Source organism: Bos taurus, chromosome 21, assembly GCF_002263795.3.
Source record: "Bos taurus isolate L1 Dominette 01449 registration number 42190680 breed Hereford chromosome 21, ARS-UCD2.0, whole genome shotgun sequence".
In the NCBI taxonomy this organism is placed as follows: Eukaryota; Metazoa; Chordata; class Mammalia; order Artiodactyla; family Bovidae; genus Bos; species Bos taurus.
Window position 1 is genome coordinate 22,396,617 of NC_037348.1, and position 15,663 is coordinate 22,412,279.

The window sequence follows — 15,663 nt, forward strand, 5'->3', positions numbered from 1 at the left end:
CCTAGTGCTCAACTCAGTGAAGAGCCTGGCCCAGAGCAGGCCTTGGCTGAGCTAGTTCCACCCCTCGAGTAAATTGGCGTCTCTTTCCCGGTTCTTCTGAGGGCATTTCTCCATTAGCAGTGGGTGCTCAGTGCCAGACACCGACTCCGTGCTCTCCCCTCCCCACCTGGCTGCCACCTTTAACGCCGCCCGTTCCCCGGTCCTCCGGGTTCTTGGAAGGTCCTTCCTGGCCCTCTGCCCGCCTGTTCCGAGTTCTCACCTCGCACAGTCAGAGCTTCCCCAGTAACTCGGAGGATCTCTCAGTCTACCCCTGGGAGGCAGCCGTCGCCAGGCCGCCAACTCCGTTCGCCGCGGGTCTCACGGTCATGTCACAGCGCCCCTGCACCTCCAGGCCCGCGTGCAAGTTCCCAGATGCAGCGATGACCGAGCATTTAGGGCGCACCTACTAAGCGCAGGCCCACGCCGCCTCTGCTCCCTTTCAGGTAACAGCCTCCTAGGCCCCACTACGAGCCGGATTTTGAAGGAAGAGGACGCCGTCCCGGCTCCAGAGGCGCTCCAGTCCGCAGGGGCGAGGCACCTCGTAGGCAGATCGTGACCCTCTAGTGGGGGACCTCGGCCCCAACCTCAGGCCCCCCGCCCGGGAGGCGCGTCAGAGAACCAGAGGCCCAGGTCGCAGGGGGCGGCCGCCGGACCGGAACCGCGCCGGGTGCTCGGCTGGGGCAGGCGAGGCCGAGGGTCCGGCCTTGCCCGACGCCGTCCCCGCCCCGCCCCGCCCGCCGCCACTGCCGTCGCCGCCGTTGGGTCGGTGCGGAGCAGCCTGCCTGGGGCGGGAGGCAAGAGGCGAGAGGCCAGGCCCCAAGCCGGGGCTGCCCCTCAGCCGCACGGCCCTGGGCGGGTGCCCAGGTCCAAGTCGCCTTCCGCCCGGCCGGCCACCCTCCCCCTCCCCGCCCGCGGCCCCAGCCAGGTCCCGCCGCCAGGCAGGCTCCCGCCCCCGCTCCGCCCCCGGAGCCGCAGCCCCGCCCGCCACCGCCGTCGCCATGTTGTGGCTCCCACAGCCGGCGCTGGGGACGCGCGCGGCCGAGCCCGGGGCCTGCAGCCGCCGCCGCCGCCAGGTAAGCGCCCCCCGCGGGCCGGGCCGGGCGGGGCTTGTGGGCCGGGGCCGCCGCCGAGGCCGCCCCAGCCCGAGCCCGGGCAGAGCAGAGCCGGGGCCGAGCCCGCGCCCGCGCCGCGGCCCGGCCCTGCAGCCGGGCGGACCCTGCTCGCCGCCTGAGGCGGCAGCTACTTCCCCCGACCGCCGCCTGGCGGGCCCCGGCCGCCACCCCACCCCGCCCCCGGCGGACGGGCCGCCTGCCCCTTCCGCCGTCCCGACCCGCCGCTACCTCGCCGGGCGGGCACGCTTGCTGTCTGTCCTCCCCGCGCGAGACGGGCGGTCGCCCTTGGCGTCGGCCCGCGGCCCCCCGCCCGGGCACGGATAACGGTGCCACTTTGCCCGGCTGGGGCGCCCTGTCAGCCGGACCATCCCGGCCGCCCGAGGAGCTGGCGCCGTCACGGGGCAGACACTTGGGGGATCGTCCTTTTTTGGCGCCCCTCAGTCCCTGCCCCCACCTCCGCCCAAGTTCTTGTCCCTGGGGGAGGTTTCTTCGGGAGCAGACGGGTATGCCTGCTCCAGAGTTGGGGGGCCCAGGGAGGGTGACCAGGCCTGTTGATCAGGGTGGAGATTGTCTCTCTGCAGGGACTCTTCCTGCCAACCTGGGGGGGAAGAGGCTCAATGTGACCCGAGGGCGGACGGGGAGCGTCTGCTGGACAGATGGCCTCCTGGCCTTGGATCAGCGCTTGTGAGGGGGAGGGGTCCGGACGACCTTAGGTATGCCTGCTTCCGAGAACCCTAGGATTATTGGAGCTGCTCAGGGATTTTGAACTTTTCTTTTTTGAGTAGGCCAGAGGTGGCATTAAAAATCCTGCACTGGAATAAATCCTAGGGCCCACCCAGACCAGCATGGCTGGCACCCAGGACTAGCCTAGGATAGGACTGCCAGTTAGAGAATGGGACTTGGTGGGGAGTGGGGAAAGGTTGTATTTGGCTCAGGGCTGGCCCACTTGCCTTCAACTCTGTGTTCTGCAGGGTCTGTTGGGTGCCTCTGTTGGTGTGTACAGTGTGGCTGAGGTTACAGAAAGTGGACAGACAGATGTCTGGCCTGGAAGGTGCATGGTGGGTTTTCAGGGGTCTGTTGCCTCACCCCAAGTACATTATGCAGTGAAAGAGAAGAGGAAGCAAGGTGCTAGCACACAGATTTTGACCGCTTTCCAGTTGTTTCACTGGTCATGGCTTCGATTCATTCAGTAAAATTTTACTGAGCACTTATTATGTGCCAGCCACTGCACTAGGTGCTGGGAGTATAGGGGTAAACCAGAAAGACATGTTTTGCCTTGAGTTCATAGACTCAATAATAAACAAATAATCTTGAAACATCACTCAGCAACAGGTATTTGTCAACAAATACCTGCTGGGCATTGTTTTAGATGATGTGAAGAAAACAAAGCAAAAATAACTGCCTTTGTGGAGCTTTAATGGGGGGGCGTTGCACAGACAATAAAATAAAATATAAAATAAAAATATATGCTGTTAATAAGTGCTAATGAGAAAAAGAAAACAGGTTATTGGGTTATTGGGTAGAGACTGAATTTATATTTGAGTGGTCTGGAAAGGGCTCCTGAGAAGTTGTCTTTTGAATAAAACGTTGAAGGAAGTGGTGAACTAATCATTTCAAACTGTCATGAGTACAAGGGGAGAAAGGTGAAGAGCGTGGTGAGAGATAATGGGCCTTGATTTGGGTTGGGGGCTCAGGGAAAGCGTCCCTTGAGGAAGTGACATTTAGGCCGAGACCTGAAGGAGGGGTGAGAGTTAACCATGTGTGGAGCAGCACAGAGCTTGGTAAGTTGGAGGAAGTGAAAGAGGCCTGTGACTGGAGAGGAGATAAGTTTCTAGAGAGGTGTGTCAGTTCACTGGGGGCCTCCGGGACAGAATGCCTTTCCCTCCAGAGTTTGGATTTACCCCCAGTGTAATTAGGAGCTTTTGCAGGGTTTTAAGTGAGTGACATGATGATATTTACATTTTAAAAGGACTCTGGTATGGACAAATAAGCAGGTAAGGTAAGGCAAGGCTTAATGTATGGAGTGGCCTCACTACTTGGTCTGCTTTGAAAAGCCTCAAGCAGTCTGGGGGAGGAGGATCTTTTCTCTCAGAGAGACTATTTTGCCCAGCTTTTAGGAAGGGAAAGAAAAATGAATTAACATTTATGGAGTGCCTGTTAGGTGGCAAAATCAATTTTAGAGACTTTTACAAACATTATCATATTTAACTTAGTCTTCTCTGCACTCTAAGAGGAGTAGTCCTGCCGCCTTTACATTTACAAGCTCAGAGGAGTTAGATGACTTATCCAAAGCTACATTTGTAACATAATCTGTATTCAAACCCAGGTCTTCCTGATTCCGGAGCCCTCTGGCTCTGGAGCCAGACTACTGAGTTTGTGTCTTGCTTCTGCCACTTACTAACTGAATGATTTTGAGTTATTTAACCCTTCTGGTGCCTCAGTTTCCTATCTGGAAAAGCCTCAAGCTTTTCTTAGCTTCAATGCAGGTAAAAGTCCCTACTTCCTAGGGTTTTTGTACTGATTAAATTAACTTTTAGTACAACATGTTAGTTTCTTTTATTAAAATTTTAAAACATCCACACTGCCTCCCAGCCCTGTTGTCATTTTGGATGAGATTAACTGTAGGGACAATTCAGTTCTTGAATATTGTGAGACTCTGTTTTCCTTTAAATAACTTAATGCCAATGTTCCATGTGCTCAGTCCTTCAACACTGATTTCTTGTTTCAGTCTTGACACTGTACTGGGACTTCTAGATACAATGTGAGTTCCTTCCCTCAAGCTCAGTGTATCTAGGGGAGGTCAGATAATTAAAATGAGCTACAATGTACTTAACAAATTCTCAAAACCCCCTGTATTTAGAGAGCTACAGTTAAGAGGGTAAGAACTAAATGCCTGGGGAAATAGGGAAGGCTTTGGGGCCAGGGTGACTTCTGAACTGGGCTTTGGAGGAAGAACAGTGTTACCACCATGTAAGACTGGGCAAAGGACATTCTATGTAGAGGGAGTTATACGTGAAAGCACAGAGCTGTGAGAGGCTTGGTTTGTCCAGGGATGAGGCTGGTAAGCTGAGCTGGGCTTGTGAAAGGCAGGTCAGGTTTGGATTTAATTCCGTAAGGCACAGGGACCTATCAGAGACTACTGGATACATCAGATCCATACCGTGATGGGTGCTGCTGATAGAGAGGATACAGTTGTCATCCTGGGAGGTGACTTTATTTTGGTGGGATCTCAGGGCTTCAGTGTATGAAGTTTCAGAAACCTGAAACTCAGGTGGTTTTGTTTGTTTGTTTTTAATATAATTTTTATTTAGTTATTGGCTGTGTTGCATCTTTGTTGCTGCTCAGGCTTTTATCTCGTGGCGAGTGGGGGCTAACTCTCTAGTTGTGGTGTGCGGGCTTCTCATGGCAGTGGCTTCTCTTGTTGCTGAGCTTGGGCTCTAGGGTGTGCGGGCTTCAGTAATTGCAGCACATGGGCTCAGTAAATGTGGCTCCTGGCCTTGAGAGCACAGGTTCAATAGTTGTGGCACACGGACTTTAGTTACACCGCATCCACAGCATGTGGGCTCTTACGGGACCAGGGATCAAACCTGTTGTCTCCTGCATTGGCAGGTGGGTTCTTCACTACTGAGCCACCAGGGAAGCCTTGAAATTCAGTTGTGTAGGCCACGTGGAGCTGGTTCAGATCCAGGGAGAGTGACTAACCAAACTTGGAAGAGACTGATGCAAAAAATCAGGGTATTAACTAGCCTTGAGAACTGAAACTGCAGAATGACAGATATCTCTGTCCTCTGGTCATGGCCCTCCCCACCCCCAGCCCCTAACTTCTGGGCAGGACTCGGACATACTAGCAAACTCTTGCTCCTCAATTCCCACTTGTTTTTCTCAGGCTCCATGAATACTAACCCTTTTTTGTTAACATAACCTTGCCCTAAAGCTCTATACAGTGTAGTTAACAATGTTTATTAATTGATGGAATGAATAATTCTGTATCATTTGAATGGGATCCTGTGTTTGTGAAACTTAAGGAAAAGGAGGAATAACTTTTTTAGAAATAAAGTATTGCAAAAGGGGCTCCCTAGGATTGGGTTACTGGGGAAGGTATGCAGATACCAAATGGTGTGGGTAATTTTGTGGCCAAGGGGTGGCTATGGACAGGTACATTGGAAGTTGCTCCGAGAACAGAGGTCTGTGAACTCTTGAAAGAGGTGGGGTGGGGGTGGGTTGGGGTTGCACCTGAAGAAGAGTTTGGTTTAGGATTTTTATCTTGCCTACACATGGGGGACAGAAGAGGAGGTACTAATTCTTGCCCTCTACTCAGCCTGGTCGTGGCGAACTTTCCTATTGCATGGGAACCTTCATGCGGTTTGAGCTTCGTCTTAACACTTCTGCTTCTGCAGAACTGGAAAGAGTGGTGAACCCCCTAGAGCTCTGAATCTGTATTTTTCTACACTGGAAACCAAAATCCAAATAGACCAACCTAGATTATGGATTAATTATTTTTCTTTTAAAACTCTAAAGGACATTATTCATGTGGAAAATTTAGGCAATACAGATGGGTATACAAATGAAATAAAAATGATAAACTCTATAACCTAGATCTACTGTTAGCATTTTAATATTTAGTGTTTTTATTAGATCTTTTTCCCCAGCTCTATCTTTCTAGGCAAGTTGGTTTTAACTTTTTTCTTTTCCTACAAAAATAGGAGCATCGCGAATAGAAGAGCGTTCCAAGTGTCGATGTCTGTGAGGTGGAGTAGTGGTGTATGCCCGCAGTCTGTGTGTGTCTCCGTCTGTGGGCATCTGGTCCAGTGTGCCCACAGTCTGTGTGTGTCTCTGTCTGTGGGCATCTGGTCGTGTGCTCACAGTCTGTGTGTGTCTCCGTCTGTGGGCATCTGGTCGTGTGCCCGCAGTCTGTGTGTGTCTCCGTCTGTGGGCATCTGGTCGTGTGCTCACAGTCTGTGTGTGTCTCCGTCTGTGGGCATCTGGTCGTGTGCCCACAGTCTGTGTGTGTCTCTGTCTGTGGGCATCTGGTCCAATGTGCCTGCAGTCTGTGTGTGTCTCCGTCTGTGGGCATCTGGTCCAGTGTGCCCGCAGTCTGTGTGTGTCTCTGTCTGTGGGCATCTGGTCCAGTGTGCCCGCAGTCTGTGTATGTTTCCGTCTGTGGGCATCTGGTCATGTGCCCACAGTCTGAGTGTGTCTCCGTCTGTGGGCATCTGGTCGTGTGCCCACAGTCTGTGTGTGTCTCTGTGGGCATCTGGTCCAGTGTGCCCGCAGTCTGTGTGTGTTTCCGTCTGTGGGCATCTGGTCCAGTATTCTCCCGCTTCATGCTTTAGAAGTGGAGGAGGGGGTGTCCATTAGTTTTTTTTTTAATTCTGAGAAGTGTTTTTAGGGATAAAAGTGCTACTTCAGCCAACCATTCATTTTTATTTGACAGTGGGAAGTGTTTATGTGTGTGTTGAAATGACACATCTGATCCTTTTTATGACTAAAAGAAAAGTTAATGAGCACCTTCTGAGTTTGGTGTCACCTCAGAGTCATTCCTCAAATGCATCAGTGCTTAGAGAACAGCTGTCCTCTGTTGGCTGGGTGACTCTGGGAAAGTCACATTTACCCAGATTCTCCATTTCAGATTCTGAAGGTGCTGTATCAAGAGGTACAGTGTCTGTCCCCTTTCCTGTCATTGACATGCTCCAGGAGATGTGCTGGAGCTCTGCATACATGCTCTATTTACATGATCGATTGTAGAAAGACTGCTGCCATGTTGAGTGAAAAAAGGGGTATGTCTGCTGAACAGATGACCTTCTGGCCTCGAGTCAGTATGTATGTGGGACAGGGGGGGTCTGTATGACTTTGTTATGTCCATTCGTGAGCTCCAGAAATATTGGAGACCCATGAAATTTTTTCCAGTATTGCAGGGGTAGCATTAATGGTCTTCTGCAAAAATGAAATCCGCAGGCTTATCCAGAAAGGCAAGAGTAACACCCTAGGTTTAACTCAGAATGGGTTCACTTCTCTGCAGAACAGAGCTTACTCTAAGATTTTACCACTGAGTGGTGGGATTGGAGTGGTTTTTACTCTTTTCTTTATATTTTTGCCTATCATTTGAATTTTCTATGAGCTTGTATGTCATCTTTACAAAAAGAAAACAACCAGTAAATCTGTTTTTAATTTTAGAGACAGACATTGAATGCCCTAAAGCAAAAACGCTTAACTGCTCAGAACTGCGTTCCTCTAGAAGAGGTGTGGGAGAAGGCAATGGAGCCCCACTCCAGTACTCTTGCCTGGAAAATCCCATGGACGGAGGAGCCTGGTGGGCTGCAGTCCATGGGGTCGCTAAGAGTCGGACAGGACTGAGCGACTTCATTTTCACTTTTCACTTTCGTGCATTGGAGGAGGAAATGGCAACCCACTCCAGTGTTCTTGCCTGGAGAATCCCAGGGACGGCGGGGCCTGGTGGGCTGCCGTCTATGGGGTCGCACAGAGTTGGACACGACTGAAGTGACTTAGCAGCAGCAGCAGCAGCAGAAGAGGTATGGTGTTGAACCAGGCCACCCCTCGCTGCCTTTGTTAGATGTGCAGTAAAGATACATTCTCCCCAGTAGTGAATTAGGCTAGGACCTCTGATGGTAATGGTTCCTTAATTCAGGGAGCCAGGGCTGCACGCATCTGGGTGGAGCTGACAAGTAGAATGAATTTTTTGGAGGAGAAAGGAGTCCAGGGTGGGTAATGAGCAGCTGTTCAGATTCTTCTGGGGCTTGGCCCAGCTGAGGCTCGTGTCTGTGGACAGGGGCTGCTCTCTGCCTTTGCCTTTGTTAGACAGACTCCAGACCTGAACTGAACTGGCTGAGGTTGTAAAAACTACTTCACTGCCCAAGACTTCATTAAAGCTATAAATCTTCAGGCCCTTAAAAATATTAGGTGTATGATTAATACTACTGTTGTCCTTGGTTAGAATGCTTGCTTGTATTTAAAATCCTTTGGAGCCTTTTTGCCACTGGGCCATCATTGATCAGTTATCTACAGTTGCTTTTGTAAGGCCCACCCTGGGCCCAGCCCAGAGAGAACTGGATGCTCCGTGGAGCATGAAAGTATCATGTGAGATGAACTTCGCCCTCAAGGAGTTTCCCCACTGAAAGCAATTAGAGAACAATTTGCTTCCAGGCCAGACGTGTCTTAAGAGGGATTTTGTTTCTGAGGATGGTGGTTACTTTCATACCAGTCACCCCAGAGATGTCTGGGGTTACCTCTGGGGAACATTCCCTGGTACCCAAAATGGATTCAATGGCTGTTTGGGAGGAGGGAGGCGGTGGCAGTGATGTAATCTCATTTTTCATTACCCCACTTGTCTCCCTTTGACATTGCTTTTCTAAGCACCTATACCCTTAGAAGGCAGCCACCTACCCATATCCCCAGTGAGCCCCAGTGCTTAACGTTCCACCATTCCCCTGAGTCTGAAGACGTTTGCATTTCCCCTTAGAGTCCCCTTTTAAAATATTTACACCCTGTGAGAGAGGTCAGTCTCTTGGCAGTTCATCACTAAACAGTAGCTTTAATTACCAGGAGTTAATTAAGTCAATGGGGAGAGAGACTGGGACCCAGGCAGGGACTTGGGGGCAAGAGTGTCCAAAGGGACATGTTCCGCACGACAGGAGAGGCATGTGGGCAGCACAAGAAACTTCCATGAACATTAGTTGCTGTGGGCATGTGCTGCTAATGCTGGGCCACCCTAGTGGTCCTGCTGCCCTGGGCGTAGGGTGTAGCACGGCCTTGCACTGGTACAGGGGACTTTGAGGTGGAGGTGGAATTTGGGCTCAGTCTTAAAGGACTTCGCTGATGGATGGCTCAGCAGGTTAAGGATCCGCCTGCAGTGCAGGAAATGCAGGAGACACAGGAGACACTGGTTCCATCCCTGGGTTGAGACGATCCCCTGGAGAAGAAAATGGCAACCCACTCCAGTATTCTTGCCTGGGAAATCCCATGGACAGAGGAGCCTGGCGGGCTACAGTCCAGTGGGTCACAAAGAGTCGGGCATGACTTGAGTGACTAAGCAGCAAGCAGCTTAAAGGATTAGAAGGTTTTCCTTCATTTAAAAAATATGTTATGGTTACCAGAGGGTTACGGGGGAGGGATAATTTGGGAAATTGGGATTGATGTATACACATTACCATATATAAAATAGGGTTTCCTCGGTTGCTCGCTGGTAAGGAATTTGCCTGCCAATGCAGGTTGCTCCCCTCCCCCATGTCCCCGCCAGCCTTCCATCTGAAAGTGAACATCAGTCCTTGCAGTGGCCCTCCAGTACCTGCTTCCCATCTCCGTCTCTTGTCACAGCCTCCACTCTGGTTCAGGTTCTTTGCTTGCACCAAACACTTCGCTGCTTCAGGGCTTTCTACTTGCTCTTTGCTCTGCTTAAAACCTCTTCGCTGTATTCACGTGGCTTGCTCTCTCACTTGCTTCAGAATTGAGAATATAGTCATTCCAGTTTCTGACTTCAGTTGAACTCCTGTTGAGAAAGGCTGTATGACTACCTGACATATGAATTTGCTTGTTTCTAGTGGAATGTCATCACTGCATGGGGAGGGACTTTGTTCTGTGGTGTCCACAGTGGCTAGAATAAGGCCTGGCATGTAGTGGGTGCTCAGCTAGCGTTATTGAGTGAATGAATGAGCACAGATGCATGCGTCTAGTGTGTGTGTGTTGTGGAAGTCAAGTGGGAAAGGGCAGTGGGACTAGAGGCTAGGAGGAGGGGGGAAATTCCCCGGTGGGCCAATGGTTAGGACTCTGCTTTCACTGCTGAGGGCCAAGGTTCAGTATCTGGTTGGGGAATTAAGATCCCACAAGCTGTGTAGCAAGGCCAAAAATATCCAAATAACAAACAAACAACATAATAGAAGCTGGGGTGGGGGAATGGGTGTGGGTGGTGTGGACAGTGAGGACGCTTTTGGCAGGAATGGAAGTTGGAGACATGGTCTGTTCCAGTCTCTGCAATCTGGTCTCTTACCAGTGCTGTTGAAGGTGAAGGCAGTGATTTGGTGCTTTGAGGCAGGTGAAGAAGCAGCTCTTGAAATGCAAAGTCAGGAGACTTGGTCAATGCCTAGGTTAGGTTACGGAGGTTCTCAAAAGCCTGGCATTGGGGTTGCAGCTGATGTGATGGGCCACGGGAAACTATTGTAGATTTTTGAGCAGAGTGGATGACTGATAAAAGTGGTGTTTGGGGGAAGATTGGTCTTAAAGAGACACATAGGAGGACTGTGGGGAGAGACCAGAGGTGGCGAGGAGAGAGGTCAGCAAGGACCAGGACGGAGGTGGGAAGCAGCACCGAGGATCTCAGTGAGACCTAGTAACGGCGGGCTTCTCCCCAGCTGCTGTGAGGCCTTGACAAAAGCTTCTGCGCTCCCAGCCTGGTAGAGCTTATTGTTCGTGTTTCAGATGAGTTTTGGAAGCAGGTGGGGATAAGTGGGCGCAGGGAAAGAGATGGGTCCCCCTCAGGTGTGTTCGTCTGATGGCTCATTCTGTGGGGAGCAGGCGGTTGTAGCCTGCACTGGGCCTGCATATTGCCAACTCACCCTGGGTGGGAGCCTGCCTGTCCTCTCTGGTCTGCTGGAGACTTCCTGATGGGAAAAGGGCTGGGAGTGTACTCAGGTTTTCTTCTGAACCTGCACAGATACCAGGGCAGTATCTGAAATCCATCTGTCCGATTAACTTCTTTCAACTGTATTTTCTGTCTCCATAGTTTCATCTGTTCCTCAGAACAAGTTGTCATTGACTCACAGACCCATTTGGACTGGGTTAATTGACTGAAAATCCTTATTTCTAAATAGTCTCTGTTTCATGAGGTTTATTAGCCTGTTTTTAAAAAGCCTTTGGCCAAGATGAGATGAGTGGAGAAGTGATTTTGGCATAATCAGCTCCTTGATGATCTTTTGGTACAAATCATGTTTTGAGATTGGTGTTTCTAAGGTATTAATTCCTAGAATCAATATTTGGGTGTCTGTTCTGTGCCAGGCACTATAGGTACTGGGATGATAACACGGAAGAAAATAAACAAAAGTCTTACTTTCATGGAGCTCGTGATCTTGTGTGTGAAGGCTTACAGGTAATAAGGAAAAAAAGTTTGAGAGCTTGTGAAAAGTATTATGGAGAAAAACAAAGCAGGGACGGAGGACAGAGAGGTTTGGTGGGGAGGCCTCAGGTTTTCTGCTTGAAGTAGGGACATCTCTGTGATAAAGGACATTTGAGCAGAGCTCTGAAGGAGCGAGATAGGGAGCTGTGAGGGAGGAGCAGTTAGTGGAGAGGAAAAACTGGAGAGAGGGGGGGGAAGGTGCAGGAGAGGGGGCCAGGGTGGCCCCACTGGGCTTGTAGATCCTTGTGGGGGCCTGCGCCTTAGCTCTGGGTGAGATGGGAGGCCCGGGTTGGCCGTGCAGAGCCGTGCTAGACTCTGCCGTCCTTTCTGAAAGGTTCACTGCAGCTGCTGGGGATTGATGCCGTGGGGCGTCTGCAGGGGCTCTCAGCTTAGAGAGGGAACCAAAGTTTAAATCATCCAGGAGCCTTTGCCAGGCCAGCTGCTGGGGCCATCCCGGACCACAGGGTCGGCTGGAGCACGGGTGTGATTTCCAGGACTCACTCGGTGCCAGCGCTGTGGTTCTCTGGTCAGCCTCGGATTACTGGGATGCTCTTCTCTCACTTGGAGTCAGTCTCCAGGTGGACCAGAAGTCTGCATTATTAACAAGATTTCAGGGTGATTTTTGAGGCCAGAGGTCCCCGGACTATACTTTGGTCTAAAGACCATGGTTCACAACCCCAGACATATCAGTCCTTTGCATTGTTTTCTAAAAAATGCTTGGCCCAACTCTTAAAGAGTCTGATTTAGTTGGTCTGTGGTGGGGTTAGGTATTAATAGTGCTTCCTGGGTGTTTCTCATGTGCTTCCAGGACCAGATTCACTGGTCTAAGGGTTAATAAGCTTAATGCTGGGTGTTTGATGGAAAGATTTGCATGGTAACTGAGTTGGAGACTTCAGGCCCTCTGGGAAGCTTAGGCAGGGCCAGTGGCTTTGCTAGGAATAAGAGGAATCTTCCACGGTAATAAAACTCTTTTTCAGTTAATGTCTTTTATCTCATTTGATTACCTCACCTCTCTGGGCCTTCATTTTCTTGCTTGTAGAGTTAGCAGCTTAAATTTAATGGCTTCCTAGAATCTCCTGGGCTCTGACAGTTCTTAATCTTTCTGGTGTTGGAAGAACTTCTAATCTAGAACAGTATTCTAGATTTCTAACCTCAGTCTCACAACACCCGAAGGTGTGTCATAATTATGGCAACGACTGCAGTGAGTATCTCAATACCAGTTGAAGGAAAACATGTGCCGTATACAGTAGCACCCTGGGAAGACAAGGAGGTTGGGTACCTGCAGCGTAAAGTCAGGCCTCTTGGTTCACAGTCCCTGGGGGGAAGGGCACTCTGGTCCTTGGAGGCACCTAGGAGCCTGAGCTTGAGTCTTGATTTCCGCCACTTAGCTGGCGAGTTAGTTCCCTGTGATGTGGCAGTAGTGTTTTATAAGTGGTGAAGCTCCTATCAATCCACGTGTGTAGAATGTAGGGGCCCGAGAGAGCCAGCCAGGCTGGGCCAGTGGTGCCTGGCGCTCAAGCTTGCTACTGCTCTGTGCAGCTGGGCTGTGTTACTGGCCGCAGAGATGGTCTGAACAACCCGGGGGCTCCAGTGTCGGCAGGACTGAGGGCACCCCGGGATAAGGAATCAGTCACGCTCGTTGGCGCACCTTGGAACTACCTCATTTTGGGTATCAGATCTAAGACATCACTTACCCCATCCCCTGGCCTTGGACTGTATCCTCATGTGGGAGCATGTTTTCTGATTGTTTATGTTTTGAAAACATAAGGTCCAAATAAGAAAAGGAAAAACAAGTTTTCTGTGTTTCCCTTCTATAGAATTGGGATAATGGGTTTCCTTCCATTCCCTTATAAATTTTTCTACTAACATTGTCTACATCTCTATTTAGAATCCAATCAAATGCTAGTCTATCAAAGACAAAAATGAAGCCAAATGAGGGAATGTGGACTTAGAGTGAGAGTGAGCAGAATTAGAAATGAGACTTTTTGTTCTGTCGCTTGTGTGCGTGCACCTGAGGGTTTCTCCACATGGGCCTGTTACAGTGGAATCTTTGGGGGGCTGTGGCCATTTCCAGGGTTCCCGAGTTGGTTCCATTCAGGTATAGTTGAGGACCGCTTGTTAAAACAAAGAAGAAGGGTCTGGCCGCTTCCCCACCTCTTCCCTCTTGCCTCACCCCCTGCTTGGTGCTTGTCCCTTCCCTGTCTCTCCCGTACCTGTGACTCTTCCCAGCCTGCCTGCCCCCAGGCGCCTCGAATGCTTCTTGGCCCTCTGCTTCTGTGCCCTCCTGAGCCCTGGAGGGCGAGCTGTGATGAGGGGTAAGCAGCCTTCATGTGTCCTGTCTCTGTCTCCTGTGCGTGTCTCCAGTAAGCCTGGTGTTTAGGGATCCAGTTGTCTGCAGGGGCACTCTGAAAAATTATGAGGTGAAGCTTGCTGGCCACTGAGGTTGGTGGCAAAATACCTAACAAACACGTGCATTTGATGTGTGTAAGGCAGGGTAAGAGATTACCTCATTTAACTCCTGTAATCCTGTTTTACATACGGGAAAACTGAGACACAGAGGTGAGAAAACCTGCCCAAGGCAGTAAGCAGCAGAACTGGATTTGAACCCAGGTGGTCTGGATTCTGAACCACCACACTGTGATAAGCAAAAAGGAGAGGATCTGGGACTGTTGTTGCTGTTGTTTAGTTGCTCGATCATGTCTGATTCTGAGAGTCCTGTGGACTGTTGCCCTGAAGGCTCCTCTGTCCATGGTATTTCCTAGGCAAAAATACTGGAGTGGGTTGTCTTCTCCAGGGGAGTCATCCCACTCCAGGGGTTGAACCTGCATCTCCTTTGTCTCCTGCATTGGCAGGTGGATTCTTTATCACTGAGCTACCTGTGAAACCCTTCTGGGACTGGGGAAGGTTTTATCTTGGATTACATTTGAAGCCTGCTTTGAATTACATTTGGAGATTTTTCTCAGGGTCTGACCTACACTTTATTATTATTATTAACTTACTTTAATGTTTGCCCTTCAGCTCTATTAAAAGACATTTTCTTTTTCTTCTTTCCTAGGTGGTATTTGGAAACTAGACCATGTGCCTAGGTAGAAGCTGTTCCTTTCTCCATAGCTCTGCACCCCCAGCGACACCTGCCACGCCCTTGTGTTGAGAGCCTCACTGAGGTATGATGTCTGGGTTCACCTGAGCAGGCCTTGAAGAGCTGAAAGTCTGGACACGGTGATTTTTTTTTTTTTTTAATGTTCCTTGGTAGCTGTTATTATTTTTAAAAATTGTGGTAAAATATACATAAGAAAATTGACCATTTTAACCACTTTTAAAGGGGATCCTAGAATTTTTTGAGTGTTTTCATTATTATTTTTATTGAAATATAGTTGACTTAAACCATTTTAACCATTTAAAAATGTACGTTCAGTGGCATTAAGGACATCTACATAACCATCATCACCATCCACCTCTAGAACCTATCCATCATCCCAAACTGTAGCTCTGTACCATTAGATAATGATCCCTGATACTTTCTCCCCTTATCCCCTGATAACCACTGTTCTACTTTTTCTTCTATGAATCTGGCTAATCTAGGTGCTTCCTATTAAGTGGAATCATGCCGTGTTTGTCCTTTTGTATCTGGCTAATTTCATTTAGCGTATTGTCTTTAAGGTTCATCCATGTTTTAGCCTGATCAGAATTCCAATCCTTTTTATGACTGAATAATACTCCCTTTTATATTTATATCACATTTTGTTTACCCATTCATCCACTGATGGATCCTTGGGTTGTTTTGTTCTTTCCCACCTTTTGGACATTGTGAATCATGCTCAAATACTTCTTTGAGGTCCCTTTCAGCTCTTTTGGCTGTGTGCCTAGAAGTAGAAGTGTTAGGTCCACTGTGTTTGTATAATTGTAGCCACTATGGAAAACAGTGCATTCCCACCAGCAATTCAGAAGGACCCTAATTCTCCACCACATTCTCAGCAACGCTTGCGGTTTTCTGTTTTTGTTTTGTTTGTTTTTTGATAACAGCCATCCTAATGGGTATGACCTTTGAGGTTGGCTAGTTGCACCTGTAGAGTTCACTCTCCAAGAGTCTGGTCCCTAGTATGCTGAAATGTGCATACACGGAGAAAATAACATAATAACCCCCCATGCATTCCTCACAGCAGATCTAACAGTTATCAGTTCATGGCCGATCTTGCCTCATTATCTGTGTCCCCTCCCTCTTCCTCCTGCCCTGTGTTTGTTTTGAGGCAAATCCCAAATATCACATCATTTTATTTGTGAACATTTTACAGATAATATCTTTAAAAAATAAGCACTTTTAATATTCCATTTTGTCTGATGGTGGAAGGGCACATAGAGATGTCCTCTTGAGCACGTTATTCCCTGTCA

General features: G+C 49.5%; 1 protein-coding gene across 8 annotated transcripts in view; it reads left to right on the forward strand.

Annotated features, from left to right (window-relative positions):
- The first annotated feature begins 249 nt into the window (after positions 1-249).
- ZNF592 (zinc finger protein 592) overlaps positions 250-15,663 on the forward strand; it is a 49,910-nt gene continuing 34,496 nt past the window's right edge. For 3 of the 8 annotated variants that reach the window (XM_005221826.5, XM_010816957.4, XM_010816959.4), the window contains exons 1-2: positions 1,043-1,112; positions 14,330-14,493. The gene's annotated coding sequence lies outside the window, so the exon portion shown is untranslated. 8 annotated transcript variants of the gene reach the window in all.